The sequence below is a fragment of the Neofelis nebulosa genome, chromosome Y (assembly GCF_028018385.1).
Source record: "Neofelis nebulosa isolate mNeoNeb1 chromosome Y, mNeoNeb1.pri, whole genome shotgun sequence".
Lineage (NCBI taxonomy): Eukaryota > Metazoa > Chordata > Mammalia > Carnivora > Felidae > Neofelis > Neofelis nebulosa.
Window position 1 is genome coordinate 6,461,750 of NC_080801.1, and position 18,054 is coordinate 6,479,803.

Sequence of the window (18,054 nt, forward strand, 5' to 3'; positions counted from 1 at the left end):
GTTAGTGCACACAGGATCCTTGCCCTGCTATGTCAAGAGGGTTAATCTCCCATAGATCAAGTAGTCCACTGGTGCCAGATAAGGTCACTTGTCCCGGCCCTCTGAGGCTCACATCCCGGTAGCAAAGGAGGTGGAAATGCACCATCTCTGGATACTGGACACAAGCCCCTAAGCCATGTAGCAGGATTTTTGCACAGAGTCGTGACACCCAGGCTTTTTTAATTTCCAGGAAGCAACTTTACTGGTGTCAGCACTGCTCAGCTGGGTTCATACCCGATGAACCAAATGTCACATGCATAATTTTTTTATACATTTTCTATTTCTTTTTCTCCCATATATGGTGACACATACAAACATGCAGTTTGATTAAGTAGTCTCAGTTTAAAAGGTCATGAGGAATGTTGTCGTGTAGGCCCATAGCCAGGTTACCTTGAAGTTTTCTTTCTTTTTTCTTTTTTTCTATCTCCTTAGGGAGAGTACCCTACCACACACTGAGAACACAAACGCTTATTATGTGTGCCTTTGAAAAATAATGGGGTTTAACTCCAAGAGCTTTAAAATTCACCAGGCTCAACTCCGGGTGAGGTGGAGATGGATAAGAAACCAAGTCCTTGCCCTAGGAAGCCACCATAAAATAAATAATCCAACCTAAGGCCCAGAAAATAAGCAACAATATAAAACCGTATGGGGTTCACATAAAGGAGTTTTACTGACTAATTTTATTTATTTGTTTATTTATTTATTATTTTTTTTTCTCATTAAACTTTTGTTTTAATGGGTCTCAAAATTCTGTGACAGATTTTTGGTCAAAGTTGTTTCCATTAAAAAGTACTTATTTTAAGACTAATAACTTAAAATTGCTGCTCACAAGAAAAAAAAATGGTTCACAAAACATTCTCCTTTCCTTCTGAAGGTTTTATGATGCATTGTTATCATTAACCAGTCTTTTAATATTAAACTTAAATGGCCAATTGACACAAACAGTTCTGAGACTGTTCTTCCACCACTGATTAAGACTGGGGTGGCAGATATTGGGGATAATATTCATTTAGCCTTCTGAGCTTTCTGGAAGACTTGGTGACTCTGCCAGCTCCAGCTGCCTTCTTGTCCACCGCTTTGATGACACCCCCAGCAACCGTCTGTCTCATGTCACAAACAGCAAAACGGCCCAGAGGAGGATAGTCAGAGAAGCTCTCAACACACATGGGCTTGCCAGGAACCATATCAACGGTGGCAGCATCACCAGATTTTAAGAACTTGGGACCATCTTCCAGCTTTTTTCTGGAATGATGGTCAATCTTCTTCTTCAGCTCAGCAAACTTGCAGGCGATGTGAGCTGTGTGACAGTCCAGCACAGGTGCATATCTGGCACTGATTTGGCCTGGATGGTTCAGGATAATCACCTGAGCTGTGAAGCCAGCTGCTTCCATTGGTGGGTCATTTTTGCTATCACCAGCACATTGCCACGACGAACATCTTTGACAGATACGTTCTTGACATTGAAGCCCACGTTGTCCCCAGGTAGAGCCTCACTCAAAGCTTCATGGTGCATTTCAACATACTTTACTTCAGTTGTAACATTGACTGGAGCAAAAGTGACTACCATGCCTGGCTTAAGAACACCGGTCTCCACTCGACCCACAGGGACAGTACCAATACCACCAATTTTGTAGACATCCTGGAGGAGCAGATGCAAGGGCTTGTCAGTTGGACGAGTAGGTGGCAGAATGTAATCCAGAGCTTCAAGCAGTGTGGTTCCACTGGCATTGCCATCTTTACGGGTGACTTTCCATCCCTTGAACCCAGGCATATTAGCACTTGGCTCCAGCATGTTGTCACCATTCCAACCAGAAATTGGCACAAATGCTACGGTGTCGGGGTTGTAGCCAATTTTCTTAATGTAGGTGCTGACTTCCTTAACGATTTCCTCGTATCTCTTCTGGCTGTAGGGTGGCTCAGTGGAATCCATTTTGTTAACACCGACAATAAGTTGTTTTACACCCAGTGTGTAAGCCAGAAGGGCATGCTCACGGGTCTGCCCATTCTTGGAGATACCTGCTTCAAATTCGCCAACACCAGCAGCAACGATCAGGACAGCACAGTCAGCCTGAGATGTGCCTGTAATCATATTTTTGATAAAGTTTCTGTGTCCTGGGGCATCAATGATGGTCACATAGTACTTGCTGGTCTCGAATTTCCACAGGGAGATATCAACGGTGATACCACGTTCACGTTCGGCTTTCAGTTTATCCAAGACCCAGGCATACTTGAAGGAGCCCTTTCCCATCTCAGCAGCCTCCTTGTCAAATTTTTCGATAGTTCTTTTGTCGATCCCACCATATTTGTAGATCAGATGACCAGTAGTGGTAGACTTGCCCGAATCTACATGTCCAATGACGACGATGTTGATATGAGTCTTTTCCTTTCCCACTTTGGTTTAGGTTTAGTGGTGGTTTTCACGACACCTGTGTTCTGGCGGCAAACCCATTGCGAAAAAGCTACTGACTAATTTTAGAATGTGTGTTGGAGGTTAGGAATTCACAAATTTCTTCGAAAACAAAAATGTTGGTAGAACCCATTTCTTGTTCCCTTCACCAGACTAGATAGATACATGCTTGCAAAACCCCACCCCACACAGATCTACCCTATCCAAACTTCCAACCTTGGTAGACATCATTCCAAGGGGTCCTTCCTGCAATCTCTGGCTTGTTCCTAGGCTAGATGGAACTTGTGGCCATTCGAAGTGACTTCTACTATGGGGAGGGGAAAAAATACTCCCCACACTAGCAGGGCTATAATACCTGCACCTGAAGCTGGGTCAGAGAAACTAATTACAGGCAGCTACTCTGAGAGTTGCCCCTGCCTGCCAATGAGCCTGTGTCTGCTGCAGGAAGACTTTCCACCAGCGTCAGAGCAAAATGTGCTGAGTGTACCCACAGCAGGCAAAGCACATCTGCAGAATACTGGACTGAAGGTGATTATGATTCAGAAAAACAGATGGGCACACACAACCCACAAGTGGGAAGCATATGGAGCAAATGATTCTGGGGACCAGAAAAGATTGTGCTACATCACAAGGACTTCTACACAAGGACTAAATTGTGCACCAAGGACTTCTACACAGGTCGTTACTTTTAAGATATTAGCTGACCTACCTAATACATAGACACAAACACAGAGATACAGATAAAATTATGAGTCAGAGCAATATGGAGGAAATGAAAGAAAAACTCAGCAAAAGAAGGAAAATGAAAAGCAGGTAAGCAATATGCCTGATTTTGAAATTCAAGGTAGTGGCCACAAATAGTCACCAGAATGAAGAGGATATGGGCTCAGTGTGATCTTCACCAAAGAGGCAGAAAATACAAGAAAGAACCAATGAATAATATGATAACTGAACATGAAAAATACACTAGAGGGAATTAATATAGATTAGATGGCGAAGAACAACGGATCAGTGAGATGGAAGATAGGGTATAAAAAGCAATGAGCTGAGCAGCAAAAAGAAAAAAGAATAATAAAAAATGAGAATAGATTAAGAGAACCCAATGAGGGAGTTCCAACATGGGGAAAAAATAGGGGGATCCATACATACATCCTGTGTCTCTCAAACAAAGAAATGTAGAAGCCAAAGCCAGACCTGGGAGCAGCCTGGGAGGAAAAGAGGCTGAATCTACCAGGAAGAAAGTGGGAAAGCTGGAAGAAAGATAAGGTGGGTAGCTGAGAACTGGGGGAGATAAAAAAAAAAAGGCCTGTGGGCATGGAGAGGAGGGACCCCCTTCTGCAGAGAGACAAAGGGAAGAGAAAGAGTGGCTAGGGAAGTGCAGGACTGTATCTGGACAGGAGAAAGACCTTGAAATAAGACTAAGAGAGCTCTGATCTCTAACTGCGGGGCTTTCTTCCAACTGGGGCCAGCTCTCTTTTCGCACACCTGGGGAGAAGGGGAGCCAGGCCTGGGTGCGGTTGTAGGTCAGAGGCTCAGCCTTCAGCTGGAGAAAGCGGTTCCTTCCCTGGGGGGCTGCATGACAGCACAGAACCTGTCTGTGTCCACCACCTCCTGGAGCAGTGGCTGGGCCAAGGGCGCAGTCTGCAGGAGGATAAGGCAGCCTTTCCCTGGAGTGCTGTAGGAAAAGACAAGGCCTGCCTGCGTCCGCCACCCCGTGGGGCCCAGGACGAGGGCAGTGGCTCTCAGTCTGCAATAGAAGTTGGTCCTCCCTATAGTGCGGTGGCACAGACAAAGCCAGCCGGGACCACATATCGGGCCACACTGAGAGGTGCTTCTCCAGCTCCAGAGCACACGGAGCTGGACTTTGAATCCTAGCCAAGCGCAGGGTCAGGGAGTTGGCAGAGCAAGAAGGACCCTTCCATCTGTGCCCTCGGCACAGTGAGGATGACTCAAATGATGTCCACCAGATCAGGCCCTGTGGAAAAGAGACTGGGAAATCACCATTCCTCCCCCCCTAACCAAGGCGGGCCTCAGGGATCTCCCCCTGCCCCCATAGTGGAGGTGGGTACAGACCACACCAAACCACGACCCCTTTGCACTGGGTAACTGCTATCCACAGGAGCAGCACAGACCCTGTGGACACCTACTCCTGACAAGCTATGCAGCATTGCCTGGATTAACTCTAGGTCAATTCTGGATATATAGATATATTCTCTCCCCCCTCCTCCCCCATTTCTCCCCTTTATCTCTTCCCTCCCCTAGACTGATTACTCTGGTTATTGGTCTGTCTAAACAGATATATTTAATCCATTGTCTTGATACATGTTCTACACCTCCTTCTTTACACTCCTTTCTCTCTCTCTGGAATAATCAAGGCATATAGTTTCTCTGTCTGGGTAACTATCTTCGTTTCGTTTCCCTGCCTCCTTCTTTATTTTCCTTTCTCTCTCTCTGGTTTAAGCCTTTTAATCTCTCTGCCTAGTCAATGTTTATTTCCCCCTTCTGGCCCCACCCCGTCATTTCTTTGTATGTGCTCTTCCTTCAGCCCCATCTCTACCCTCTTCTTTACTTGTAGTTGGTGTTTTGTGTGTGTTTATTTTTTTGTTTTTAGTCTTTAGGTTTTGTTTTTGTTTATTTGTTTGTGTCTTTGCATGTTTTTGTCTCCTGTCTGTCTATCTGTTTTCCTTTACAGGGCTACTCCAAGGAACAAATCAAAGCACATCTGGTGGAGGGTCCAAAAAATCACTACAAAGCAGGGTAATAAAATAACCAAAGTCACAGAGAGTGAGTAACAATCCCTGAAAACACACCTCCTGAAGGGCCAAACCCTGGACAGTGTATGACCCTCCTTTAATATAGCAGTGCTCGGGGCGCCTGGGTGGCGCAGTCGGTTAAGCGTCCGACTTCGGCCAGGTCACGATCTCGCGGTCCGTGAGTTTGAGCCCCGCGTCAGGCTCTGGGCTGATGGCTCGGAGCCTGGAGCCTGTTTCCGATTCTGTGTCTCCCTCTCTCTCTGCCCCTCCCCGTTCATGCTCTGTCTCTCTCTGTCCCAAAAATAAATAAAAAATGTTGAAAAAAAAAATTTTAATATAGCAGTGCTCGCAGGTGCAGAGCACACAAGCTTTTAAAACACATAAGGGACAGAAAACTAGCCAAAATGATGAAATGGAAGAATTCATCTCAAAAACAATTCCAGGAAGTACTGACAGCTAATGAATTGATCAGAACCTTTAAGCAGTATAACAGAACAAGAAGTTAGAATAAACTTAAAATAGATGAAAGAGCTGGGTGTCTGGGTGGCTCAGTCAGTTGAGACTCTGACCCATGTCATGGTCTCAGGTCATGGTCTTGCAGTTAGTGGGTTCAAGCCCTACATCAGGCTCTGTGCCTGCTTCATTCTGTGTGTGTCTCTCTCTCCCCCTCCCCTGCTCATGCTCTGCTTCTCTTTGTCTCTCAAAAATAAATAAGTGCTATAAAAACTTTTTTTTTAATTGGTGAAATGCTGGGATCCAGCCCCAGCAGGTCCAGGGGTTCCTGAAGGATGAACGGCATCGGCAAAAATAACAAATGGACACAGACAACAGCAGCGTGTTAGACTGGCCGCTTTATTGTGGCAAATGTGGCATTATATTTGTTAGCAATTTTCTTGTAGCGTGCGTTATCTATGTTTCTCAGCATTATCCAATTCTAAAAACGTTCCTTTCTGTAATCACCCATTAATGGACAACATAGTTATTTTCTTGTAACGTTCCCTCCTGCCCTTTCCTTATTGATTAATTTCTTCATACTACTTTCCTTATGTATCCACGTTTATGTATAGTCTTTTAAGCATTTGCTTTGCTATTTTCATGAAAGGTCATCTATCTCTTAACACCTCAAGTGGAACATTTACAGGGACATGACTTCTTAATTGTTTCTTTGAATCATTTGTGGTGTAAGGAACAAAAGTATTCGCTTTGGTCTGGGGTGCTGGGAGGGAGCCAAGAGGGCCCTGGGAACACATGTCTATGCGCTCCCAGAGAGACAATGTATACTAGGAACTAATGAACCATTCTGTACCTTAACCCGCCAGGTCCAATCATAATCTGGAATGCCTCCTGGGGGCCAAGTGGGCCTAGGGGTCGGAGTCACTTGTATCCATAGATACGATACATTCCTTTGTTGTCGGAGTGGGGCTTTCGAACCCATTTGTCCTCTCCTTGGTTGGGAAATATATGGGGCTATCCTTCCTTTAGGTAGAGGAGTCTTTATAGGGGGTGGCAAGGGCTGGATGTAGGGCTGCATAATTTCCTGCTGTGGAATCTTATTTCTTTCCCTGATGGTTCTTTTCCTGGGGGGCCTGTCATGGGCAATTTCCCAAATGACAAATCCCCAGGTACTTTCACTGGTAGGGGGGCTGCCCTGACCAATGCTAAGGCCAAATTACATAAAAGCAGGAGAACCAGAAGCTTCATTTTCAGTGGGCTGCCATGCAGTCCCGATCCATCCACCAGTTGGGCCCTGCCATCAGGCTGGTTGGATAGCTTGAGTTCCGGCAATGAAAGAGCTAAATGTGAGACAGGAAACCATCAAAAACCTAGAGGAGAAAGCAGGAAAAAACCTCTCTGACCTCAGCCACAGCAATTTCTTGTTTGACACATCTCCAAAGTAAGGGAATTAAAAGCAAAAATTAACTATTGGAACCTCATCAAGATAAAAATCTTCTGCACTGTGAAGTAGACAATCAACAAAATTAAAAGGCAACCAACAGAGTGGGAAATATATTTGCAAATGACATATTGCATAAACAGCTAGTGTCCAGAATCTATAAAGATCTCACCAAACTCCACACCTGAAAAACAAATAATCCAGTGAAAAAATGGGCAGAAGACATGAACAGATGCTTTTCCAAAGAAGACATCCAGATGGCCAAGAGAGACATGAAAAGATGCTCAACATCACTCATCATCAGGGAAATATGAATGCAAACCACAATGAGATACCACCTAACACCAGTCAAAGTGGGTAACATTAACAACCCAGGAAACAACAAATGCTGGCGAGGATGTGGAGAAATGGGAAAGCTCTTGCACTGTTGGTAGGAATGCAAACTGGTACAGCCAATCTGGGAAACAGTGTGGAGGTGCCTCAAAAAATTAAAAATAGATCTACCCTATGACCCAGTAATACCACTGCTAGGAATTTACCCAAGGGATACAGGAGTACTGATGCATAGGGGCACTTTTACCCCAATGTTTATAGCAGCACTTTCAATAATAGCCAAATTATGGAAAAAGCCTAGATGTCCATCAACTGATGAATGGATAAAGAAATTGTGGCTTATATATACAATGGAATACTACTTGGCAATGAGAAAGAATGAAATCTGGCCATTTGTAGCAACATGGACTGAACTGGAGGGTATTATGCTGAGTGAAATAAGTCAGTCAGAGAAAGACAAATACCAAATGTTTTCATTCATATGTGGATCCTGAGAAACATAACAGAAGACCAGTGGGGAGGGGAAGGGGGAAAATATAGTTACAAACAGAGAAGGAGAGAGGCAAACCATAGAGAGTGTTAAATACTGAGAACGAACTGAAGGTTGATGGGGTGTGGGGTGGAGGGGAAACTGGGTGATGGGCATTGAGGAGGGCACTTGGGATGAGCACTGGGTGTCCTATGTAAACCAATTTGACAATAAATTAGATTTTTAGAAAGATGTGTGTCTTATACTCTTCCTCAATTTTTAGTTAGTACATAAAGCCCTCTGTATCAGTCCCTGGCATGATTAATAGCAGTAGGTGGGGTTGATAAATGATTAGTTGATGAAAGCCAGGGATTCCCAAGCCCTGACCATTGACACGCAGTGGTTAAACCCACAGCGTTCCTCATTAGGAATGCTTCGGCGGGGCTCTCCAGCCTGTGGCTTTTGTGGCTCGTGTGGCTGCAGTCTGGCTGCCACTAGAGAGGGATAACAGAGCAGAGAGAGAAGCCCTTCCCCAAACACAGCTCGCAGACGCTGCCAGCAGTGCAGTGGAATCAGGGGGATTGCCACAGCAACCTTCCAACAGAGCCCCCATTTAATGGGGCAGAAGTTTGGGGTGTTAGGAGGTGACAATTTTCAAATGAATAGAAGTTAGATAGAAGAATATTTCAAACCTAGGAATTAATCACTGGAAGCCTTTGAGAAAGAAGTATAATAAGTATTTTGGGAATAAAGCTTAGGAAGAGACAAGAGTTGATGCAATGCATATAATAAGAACAAAGTGTAGAAATCTTGCAATTAAAGGAGAGGACAAGGCCAATATCTTAAGATACAAGTTTGGCTTTGGATTGTGCCTTTTCTTAAAGGATTTACAGGCCAATAAAAGCAATGAGAGAGGAATGAAGTAAATAATACAAGACAGGAAAAGAGTACTTAAATTGACTGGTTGTATCCTAGAGGACAGAGGAAAAGAAATAGTCATAAAGGAATAAATAAGTATAAATAAAGGTTTGATTTAGATCAGAGTAACAAAGAAGAGAAATCAGGGAATTACATATTCTATAGCATAATCTGAAGGATTGGAGTGAAATGTATTTGTAATAATTTATGGGAATAAGGACAATGCAAAAAAATTTAAGAAATGGCAACAATTCCAAATAATTTTTCATAAAGATATTAAAAAATATATAGTATGATATTACTGAATACTTGGAAGAATATCTAGATTCCAAAGAGAAAAGTATACTAAACTTCGTATTGAAGATCTGAAGAAGGAATAATTTACTCGTCTTACAATTAAAAGGTAAGGAAAACAGGCTAATGTAACAGCAAAATAATATTTGTTACGGAAAATAATATTAGAAGACAAAAGCCATATTATAATAGTTTCTCTTAGGGAAACTTTCTTGTATAATTTAATTGTAAACACACATTCTAGGATAAAATTCTGAGAATTTTCCTTCTAAGTTTTTTTTTAAATGTTTATTTATTCTTGAGAGAGAAACAGACAGAGAAAGAGTGTAAAGTGGGGGAGGGTCAGAATGAGAGGGAGACATAGAATCTGAAGCAGGCTCCAGGCTCTGAGCTGTCAGCACAGAGCCTGACATGGGCTCAAACTCACAAACTGTGAGGTCATGACTTGAGCCAAAGTTGGACACTTAACCAACTGAACCACCTAGAAACCCTGGGACTTTCTTTCTAAAGGATAATAAAAGTTTTGCCAAGTTAAAATAAAATAGATAACACTTCTTGTCTTCCCATTTCTCTTATTAATACTTTCAGTTTTCTTTTGTTTTTTTTTCTTCCAGCTTCAGTTTTCTTATTATTTATTTTAACAAACAAGCAACAACCGCTAGGTGATAAAAATCATCTCTGTAGAGACTTGCATTCAGTTTTAAAATTCAATCTGTGGGTTCTCATTTCATTAGTAATAATTTTTAATTAGAAACAATGTTTCTTTTTTCTTAAAAAATTTTTTTAACATTTATTTATTTTTGAGACAGAGAGAGACAGATCATGAATGAGGGAGGGTCAGAGAGAGAGGGAGACACAGAATTTGAAACAGACTCCAGGCTCTAAGCTGTCAGCACAGAGCCCAACACGGGGCTCGAACTCACGGACCGTGAGATCATGACCTGAGCCGAAGTCGGCCGCTTAACTGACTGAGCCACCCAGGTGCCCCTAGAAACAATGTCCATTATAAAATGTCTCTTCTAATATTTACTTTGATTTATTACCTTTCATTCTATTCTTTTTCATTTTTTTAATATCTCTTCTGAAAGAGTTGATGTTAATTCTCCTTCACAGTATATCAGTATTATTTCTCTTATAATTTGTTCAAATACAATTTAAAATAAACTTTTCACTTTCCAGAAAGAGAGTTGAGACTTCTTAGTATTGCCTTGAAAGCTCTGGGTTTTACAATTTTAAATTGTAACATGAATTGATAATTTTCCAAATATTTAATTAATCTTAAAATACCAATTATTATATAAATCTTAGGGTTAATTTTAAAATTAAAATTCTTGATTTCCATAGAGTCGAACCAAACAAAGAAATAGGATTTCAAGTGGAAAATGACCAAAGTCTAAAGTAAATGAACTAAAAGGGCTTCCCATTTTGTGTCTCCTTGATCAGGAATATCTGTTGGATAGTTTTCTTAGTGTTATTATGAGTGGATTCAGGATAGATCTGTGCCGTTTATTTTGGGGGGATGTCTTCAGATTTAGACATTGGCTGAAAGACACAAAAAGAAAAAAAGTCATGAGAAATGAATTGTTCTTGCATACTTCTTAGAGGTAAGAGTATCATATGGATGTTAACAGGTGATTTTATGACTCATAGAAGTGTGATTGACTATTTGTGTGCATCATTGTTTTCTGAAGAATAATATTCTGAATAATATTCTGAATAATAATAAATAATAATAATAATAAATTCAATTCAGTTCAACATTTCTTAAACCAAAATAATTCTCTTATGATCAGTGATGCATTTACATCTTGCACATTTTCTGTGAATATTGAATTGTACAGCATCTATTTGGATTGGATACTAAACTATACTGGATTAACTTAGAGGAAGAGTTTTGACTGCCAGGACCTCCAGAATGGAGACAGTGTTTGAAAGGCCTGATGAAGAAAGAGCAGGTGAAATTCCATCTTTGGAAGAAGGAATGGTCCTTGGCCACAGCCCTCATATAAACTTTCCATTTGGCATTCTCTTCTCAACTGTTCTGTACTGTGGTGAGGCTGCTTCTGCCTTGTATATGTTTGATATTTATTGAAAGAATAATGACAAATTCTGGATGTCGTTTACCAATGGCTTCATTATTGTGGGAGCAGTTTTGGATCAAGTTACCCTTATGTTTTTCGAGAAGGATTTGACCGGGAATATGGCTGCATTACTTTTGGGGCATCTTCTGCTTTTAGGACCTATTGTGAGGTAAGTGATAGTAAATATTTTTTGTCCACTGTTTCAGATAAGCAAATTGAATGTGAATATTATGTAAACAAGTTTAAGGATGTATTAATTATTATTGCTTTAGTGAGAATTTTCCCCTTTTAGTTTTGCTTAGTTTTCATACACTTGAAATTATTAGTATGTGGTAGCCATCAATTTTAAGTTAATGATAGTTTTGAAAAAATACAGATAGGAACAAGCCAGTTGTTTCTTCTGTTTTTTAAATGCACTTAATCACATGTTGGTCTTTATCATTTTTTAAAAAGTCATCCATTAGGATTTTTATTTTAAATAATTATGAGTAAAACATAACCTTACCTAACGGATAGAGTAATGGAATGAGAAATGGTGACAGAGCACAGAGAAACATCATGAAAAACAACATTGTAAATTTGCCATGTATTTTGATGACATCTAAGACATCTTTGAAATGTAGCTGAAACTGGCATACTAATATACAATTAGGCAGTCAATTTCCAAATCACTTTTGTTTACTATGATGATTTTCATGAAAATGATCATTTTTATGGAATTAATTTTAGCCAGCTTTACAGTTTGGGTTTTCAAATGTACTAAAAAAGACCCCATTGTCAAAATGTTAATCAGGCAACAATACTAAGTGATTTGGGGGCATTCATTTATTTGAGCTGATTTAGGTTTGGTTGACTATATCACTTAAAAAAAAAAAGGGCCATGCATAAACAACAAAAAATAAAAACATATTCACCATAAAACTCTACAAACATTTTAAAACTATAGTAACAATAAAAGGTAGCATCTATTAGGGGCTTAATATATATTTCATAAACATATCTCATTTTTCTCAAATTTTTCTTTAAATTTATTTTTTAATTTAAATTCTTGTTAGTTAATATATAGTATAACACAATAATACGGTGTAATATTGGCTTAAGGAGTAGAATTTAGTGATTCATCACTAAACTCAGTGCTCATCACAACAGATGCCCTCCGTAATATTCATCATCCAGCTGGCCCACCCCACCGCCTCCCTCCATCAACCCTCAGGTTGTTCTCTATCTTTAGGAGTCACTTATGGTTTGCTTCCCCGCCTCTCTCTTTCCTGCCTCTTCCCATACGGTCATTGGTTTTGTTTCCTAAATTCCACGTATGAATGAAATCACGTGGTATTTGTCTTTCTCTGAATGACTTATTTTGCTTAGCTTAACATACTCCGGCTCCATCCACATCATTGCAAATCCAAGATTTCATTCATTCTAAAATTTTTTTTTCAACATTTTATTTTTTCAGAGACAGAGGGCAACAGAGTGTGAGCATGGGAGGGGCAGAGAATGAGGGAGACACAGAATCCAAAGTAGGCTCCAGGCTCTTAGCTGTTAGCACAGAGCCTGATGCAGGGTTCGAACCCACGAACCCTGAGATCATGACCTGACCAGAGTCGGATGCTCAACTGACTGAGCCACCCAAGTACCCCTAAGATTTCATTCTTTCTGATACACACTTCTTTATCCATTTCTTTATTCTTTATCCACTTCTTTACCTTCTTTATCCATTCATCAGTCGATAGACACTTGGGCTCTCTCTATGGTTTGGCTAATGTTGATAATGCTATAAACAATGGGAGCATGTACCCGTTCGAATCAGCATTTTGTATCCTTTGGGTAAATACCTAGTAGTGCAATTGCTGGATTGTAGGGTAATTCTATTTTTAACTTTTTGTGGACCCTGACACTATTGTCTAGAGTGGCTGTAGCAATTTGCTTTTCTACCAACAGTGTAAGAAGGGTTCTCCCTTTCTCTGAAACCTTGTCACATCTATTGTTTCCTCTGTTGTTCATTTTAGCCATTCGAACAGGTGTGAAGAGGTATCTCATTGTGGTTTTGACTTGTATTTTCCTATGATGAGTGATGTTGAGCATCTTTTCATGTGTCTGTTGGGCATCTGGATGTCTTCGTTGGAAAAGTGTCTACTCATGTCTTTTTCCCATTTCTTAACCGGATTGTTTGTTGACTTTAATAAAGTTCTTTATAGATTTAATAAAGTTCTTTATAGATTTTGGATACCAACCCTTTATCCAACATCTTCTCCCATTTGCAAATATCTTCTCCCATTCCATCAGTTGCCTTTTAGTTTTGTTGACTGTTTCCTTCGCTGTGCAGAAACTTTTTATGTTGATCGGGTAACAATAGTTCATTTTTGCTTTTGTTTCCCTTGCCTCTGGCAATGTGTCTAATAAGAACTTGCTTAGGTTGAGATCAAAGAGGTTGCTGCTTGTGTACTCCACTAGGATTTTATTATTATTATTATTATTATTAAAAAAAATTTTTTTTAGTGTTTATTTATTTTTGAGGCGGGGAGGTAGGGGGCGCAGAGAGAGAAGGAGACACAGAATCCGAAGCAGGCTCCAGGCTCCAGCACAGAGCCTGACGTGGGGCTCGAACTCATGAACCACGAGACAATGACCTCAGCCAAAGTCAGACGCCCAACTGACTGAGCCACCCAGGCGCCCTTCCACTAGGATTTTAATAGTTTCCTGACTCACACTTTGGTCTTTCATCCACTTTGAATTTATTTTTATAGATGGTGTAAGAAAGTTGGTCTAGTTTTGCTCTTCATGTCACTGTCCAATTTTGCCAGTGCCATTTCTTAAAGAGATTGTGTTTTTGGCACTGGATATGTTTTATCGAAGGTGAACTGACTATTAAGTTGTGGGTCCACTTCTGGGTTTTCTATTTTATGCCCGTATCATAGTGTCTTGATGACTACAACTTTGTAATATATCTTGAAATCCAGACTTGTATGCCTCCTACTTTGTCTGTCTTTTCCAGGATTGCTTTGACTGTTTGGGGCTTTTTGTGGTAACATTTTTTTTGTTCTAACTCTGTGAAAAATGCTGCTGGTGTTTTGATAGAGTTTGCATGAAATTTCTAGATTTCTGTGTGTAGTATAGACATATGAACAATGTTTGTTTTTCCAAATCATCAACCATAGAATTTCCCCCCATTTCTTTGGGTCCTCTTAACTTCTTTCAGAGGTGTTCTGTAATTTTACCCTTTGGTTAGGTTTACTCCTAGGTATCTTATTGTTTTGGTGAAATTATAAATGGGATAGATTCTTTTATTTCTTTTTCTGCTGTTTCATTGTTGTATAGAAATGCAGCTGGAGAGTCTGGGGGGCTCAGTTAATTAAGTGCTGGACTTCAACTCAGGTCATGATCTCACTATTGGTGAGTTCAAGCTCCGCATTGGGCTGTGCACTGACAGTGCGGAGACTGCTTGGGATTCTCTCCCTCTCCCTCTCTCTCTATTACCAGAACACACTGAAAATCTTCCTAAAGCATAATTTTACATAAAGTCTAGAAAAAAGTCAATTAAGTGAACAAAAATAAGCAGCTGATAATTTACCATCACTTCTGGAGTCAGACTGGGTATTTTTCATTTAAGAGGGTATGGTATTCATTAAGAAATGGACTGCCATAGAAAAATGAGGAAACATACTAAATGTGACCTTTATTAAGATATTCCCAATGATCAGCCATAGTACATATTCTTTCTATAAAGGCTAAGCTTGTAAGCAGTTGCTAATAAAACTGATTTTTCTTCTGTGAATCTATAGTACTTTGAATGCTATCAGTATGTTCAAGTAAGTACAAATGTTTATCTTCTCAACTCTAATTACAGAATTAGCACACCAAAGTAAAAAATCCTACTATGTCCGAGACATAGTAGGACAAATAAACATCTGTTTTCATCTAGTATGCCTTTAGAACATGTGTCTTTAATTAGGGCAAGAGTGTTTAGAGCCTAGCACATTGTTCTTTGTGAACATTAACCCTTCAAAACTGGTATTAAAACAGGTTTCACTTTGTATTGTTTTTAAGATAAGAACAACCAGAAAGAGACACCTTATTTGTGAGGATATTACTTATATTAGTTCAAGGTAGCTAGCCGATGGTCTTCAGCTATACCAAAAAGAACTTTATCAAAAGAGCAGTACTATATTGAATGTCTTAAAACATGAAAAGAAAAGGTCGTGTCTGAATGAATTAAGATAAAAATAGGCTTGCCGTAATGTACATTGAACATTAGTAAAACTTGTATATCCTTTTGACTGCTTTGTTTCCTTTTATTCTTGGGAAAGCAATAGCTTTTGGGATCAAGAACTCTAAGGATTAATGTGATTTGAAAATCCAGTAATTTATATGTTCTCTACCAAAAAATGGAGACAATAAGCTTCTTTTTCTTCTCTATTTTAATTTTTCCTGGCTTTATCGAAATACACATATAACACTGTGTGACTTTAAAGTATTAAAAGTGACGATTTGATACACCTGTATGTTACAAAATGATTAGCATGGTTACGTTATTTAATACCTTCACCACCTCAGATAATCACAGTTCTTGCAATATGTGCTGTAAGATCTACTCTTTTAATAACTTCCAAGTATATGATACAGTATTGTCAACTATAGACATGCTGAATGTTAGATCCCCAGAACTTACTCATCTTTAACTACATGAATATCTTTGATGAATACCTCCTCACTCCTCTCAGCCCTCAGCCAGTGGCAACCAAACTCTGTTCTGCAGCTGTGTATCTGCTGTTTTGTTTTGTTTTTTTTAGATTGCATATAAATATGAGGTCACACAATGTTTATTTTTACCTGTGTGACTTATTTTACCTAATATGATGCCCTCAAGTTTCATCTGTGTTGCAAATGGCAGGATTTTCTTCTCTCTTATGACTGACTCATATACAATTTTTTTTTATCCATTCATCCATCAGTGAAAATGGAGGTCCAAATACCTTTTAGAGTCTGTTTTTGTTTCCTTCAGATAAATAGCCAAAGGAGATTTTCTGGATCATACAATAGTTCCATTCAAAAATATTTGAGGAACTTCTATACTGTTTTCTCGCCAGTTTACATTCCCACCCACAGCGCGTAAGTGTTCTGTTTTCCTTGCCAACACTTACTTGTTAGCTCTTGTGTTTTTGATAACGGCCAGTCTAACCACTATGATGTAATAGCTCATTGTGGCTTTGATTTATATTTCCCTGATGACTAATAGTGTTGAGCAGTTTTCCCTGTATCCATTGGCTAAATTTTTCTTTGGAGAAATGTCTACTCAGTTCCTTTGACCATTTCTTTATTGCGTTATTGGCATTTTTGCTGTTGAGTTTTTGGAGTTCCTTATATACTGGGTGTTAGCCTTTTATCACATATATGGCTTGTAAATGTATCATCCTGTAGGTTGCCTTTTCATTTTGTTAATTGTGCCATTTACTATGCAGAAGATTGTCAGTTTAACTTCAACTTATTTTTTATTTTGTTACCTGATCTTTTGATATCATAATTAAGAAATCATTCCCAAGGTGAATATCAAGAAGCTTGTTCCCTGTTTTCTCAAGGAGTTTGACAGTTTCAGTTCTTACACCAAAGTCTCTAATGCATTTCCCCATTTTTATTAAGACATAATTGACATATAACATTGTGTAGGTTTAAGGTGCACAATGTAATGATTTTATATAGAATATATATTAAGATGATTACCACTGGTTAGTTAATATGTCCATTACCTCTCATAATTACCAATTTTGTGCGTGTACAGTGAAAACATAGAAGATTTCCTGTCTTAGCAACTTTGAAGTATCAACACATACTGTTAACTGTATCATTAAGTTATGTTACACTAGATTGTTATGTCGCTATTCTGTACATTAGATCCCTGGAATTCATACATCCTATAATGGGAAGTTTGCACTCTTTCACCAACATTTACACCCTTTTCCCTTCCCCTACACTTGTCAACCATGAATCTAATTTCTGTTTCTATGGCTTAGGCATTTTTAGATTTCGTGTATAAGTGAAATCATACATTATCTTTCTCTCTCCGACTTACTGCGCTTAATGTAATGCCCACAAGCTTATTCCATGTTGTCACAAATTGCAGGAATACCTTTTTTATGACTCAGTAATATCCATTGTGTGTGTATATATATCACATTTCTTACTCTGTTTAACCATGAATGAACTTAGGTAGTTTCATTCATTGCCTATTGAGAATAATAATGGAATGAACATGGTGGGGGTGGGGCAGACATCCCTTTAAGATAGTGATTTAATTGCCTATATATATATATATATATATATATATATATATATATATATATACACACACATATATGAAGTGGGACTTCTACATTATATGATTTTTTTTTTCAAGAAATCTCTATGATGTTTTCCCACAATGGGAAACAGTTCTACCAAGCTACATTCCCACCAGCAGTCCTCATGGGTTCCTTTTTATCCACATTGTTTGTCAAGACTTGTTATCTCTTTTTGATAACTGATATTCTAACATGATGTGCAAGGTAATATCTCCCTGTGGTTTTGACTTGTATTTGATGATTAGCTGTATTGAATATCTGTTCATGTACCTGCTGGCCATTTATCTATCTTCTACAGAAAAAAAATCTAATAAGGTCTTTGGCCCACTTTTTAATCAGACTAATTGATTTTTTTGCTGTTGAGTTGTGTAGGTTCTTTGTATGTTTGGGATATTAATCCTGTATCTGATATATGGTTGGCTACCATTTTCTCTCATTCTCATTATTTTTCACTCTGTTGAAGTCTGTGTGCGGAAGCTTTTTAGTGTGATATAGCCTCACCTGTTCATGTTTGCTTTTGTTGCTTGTGTT

At 39.3% G+C, this 18,054-nt stretch overlaps 1 pseudogene; it reads right to left on the bottom strand.

Annotated features, from left to right (window-relative positions):
* Positions 1–995: 995 nt before the first annotated feature.
* LOC131503489 (elongation factor 1-alpha 1-like) lies at positions 996–2,437 on the bottom strand (annotated as a pseudogene).
* Positions 2,438–18,054: the final 15,617 nt, after the last annotated feature.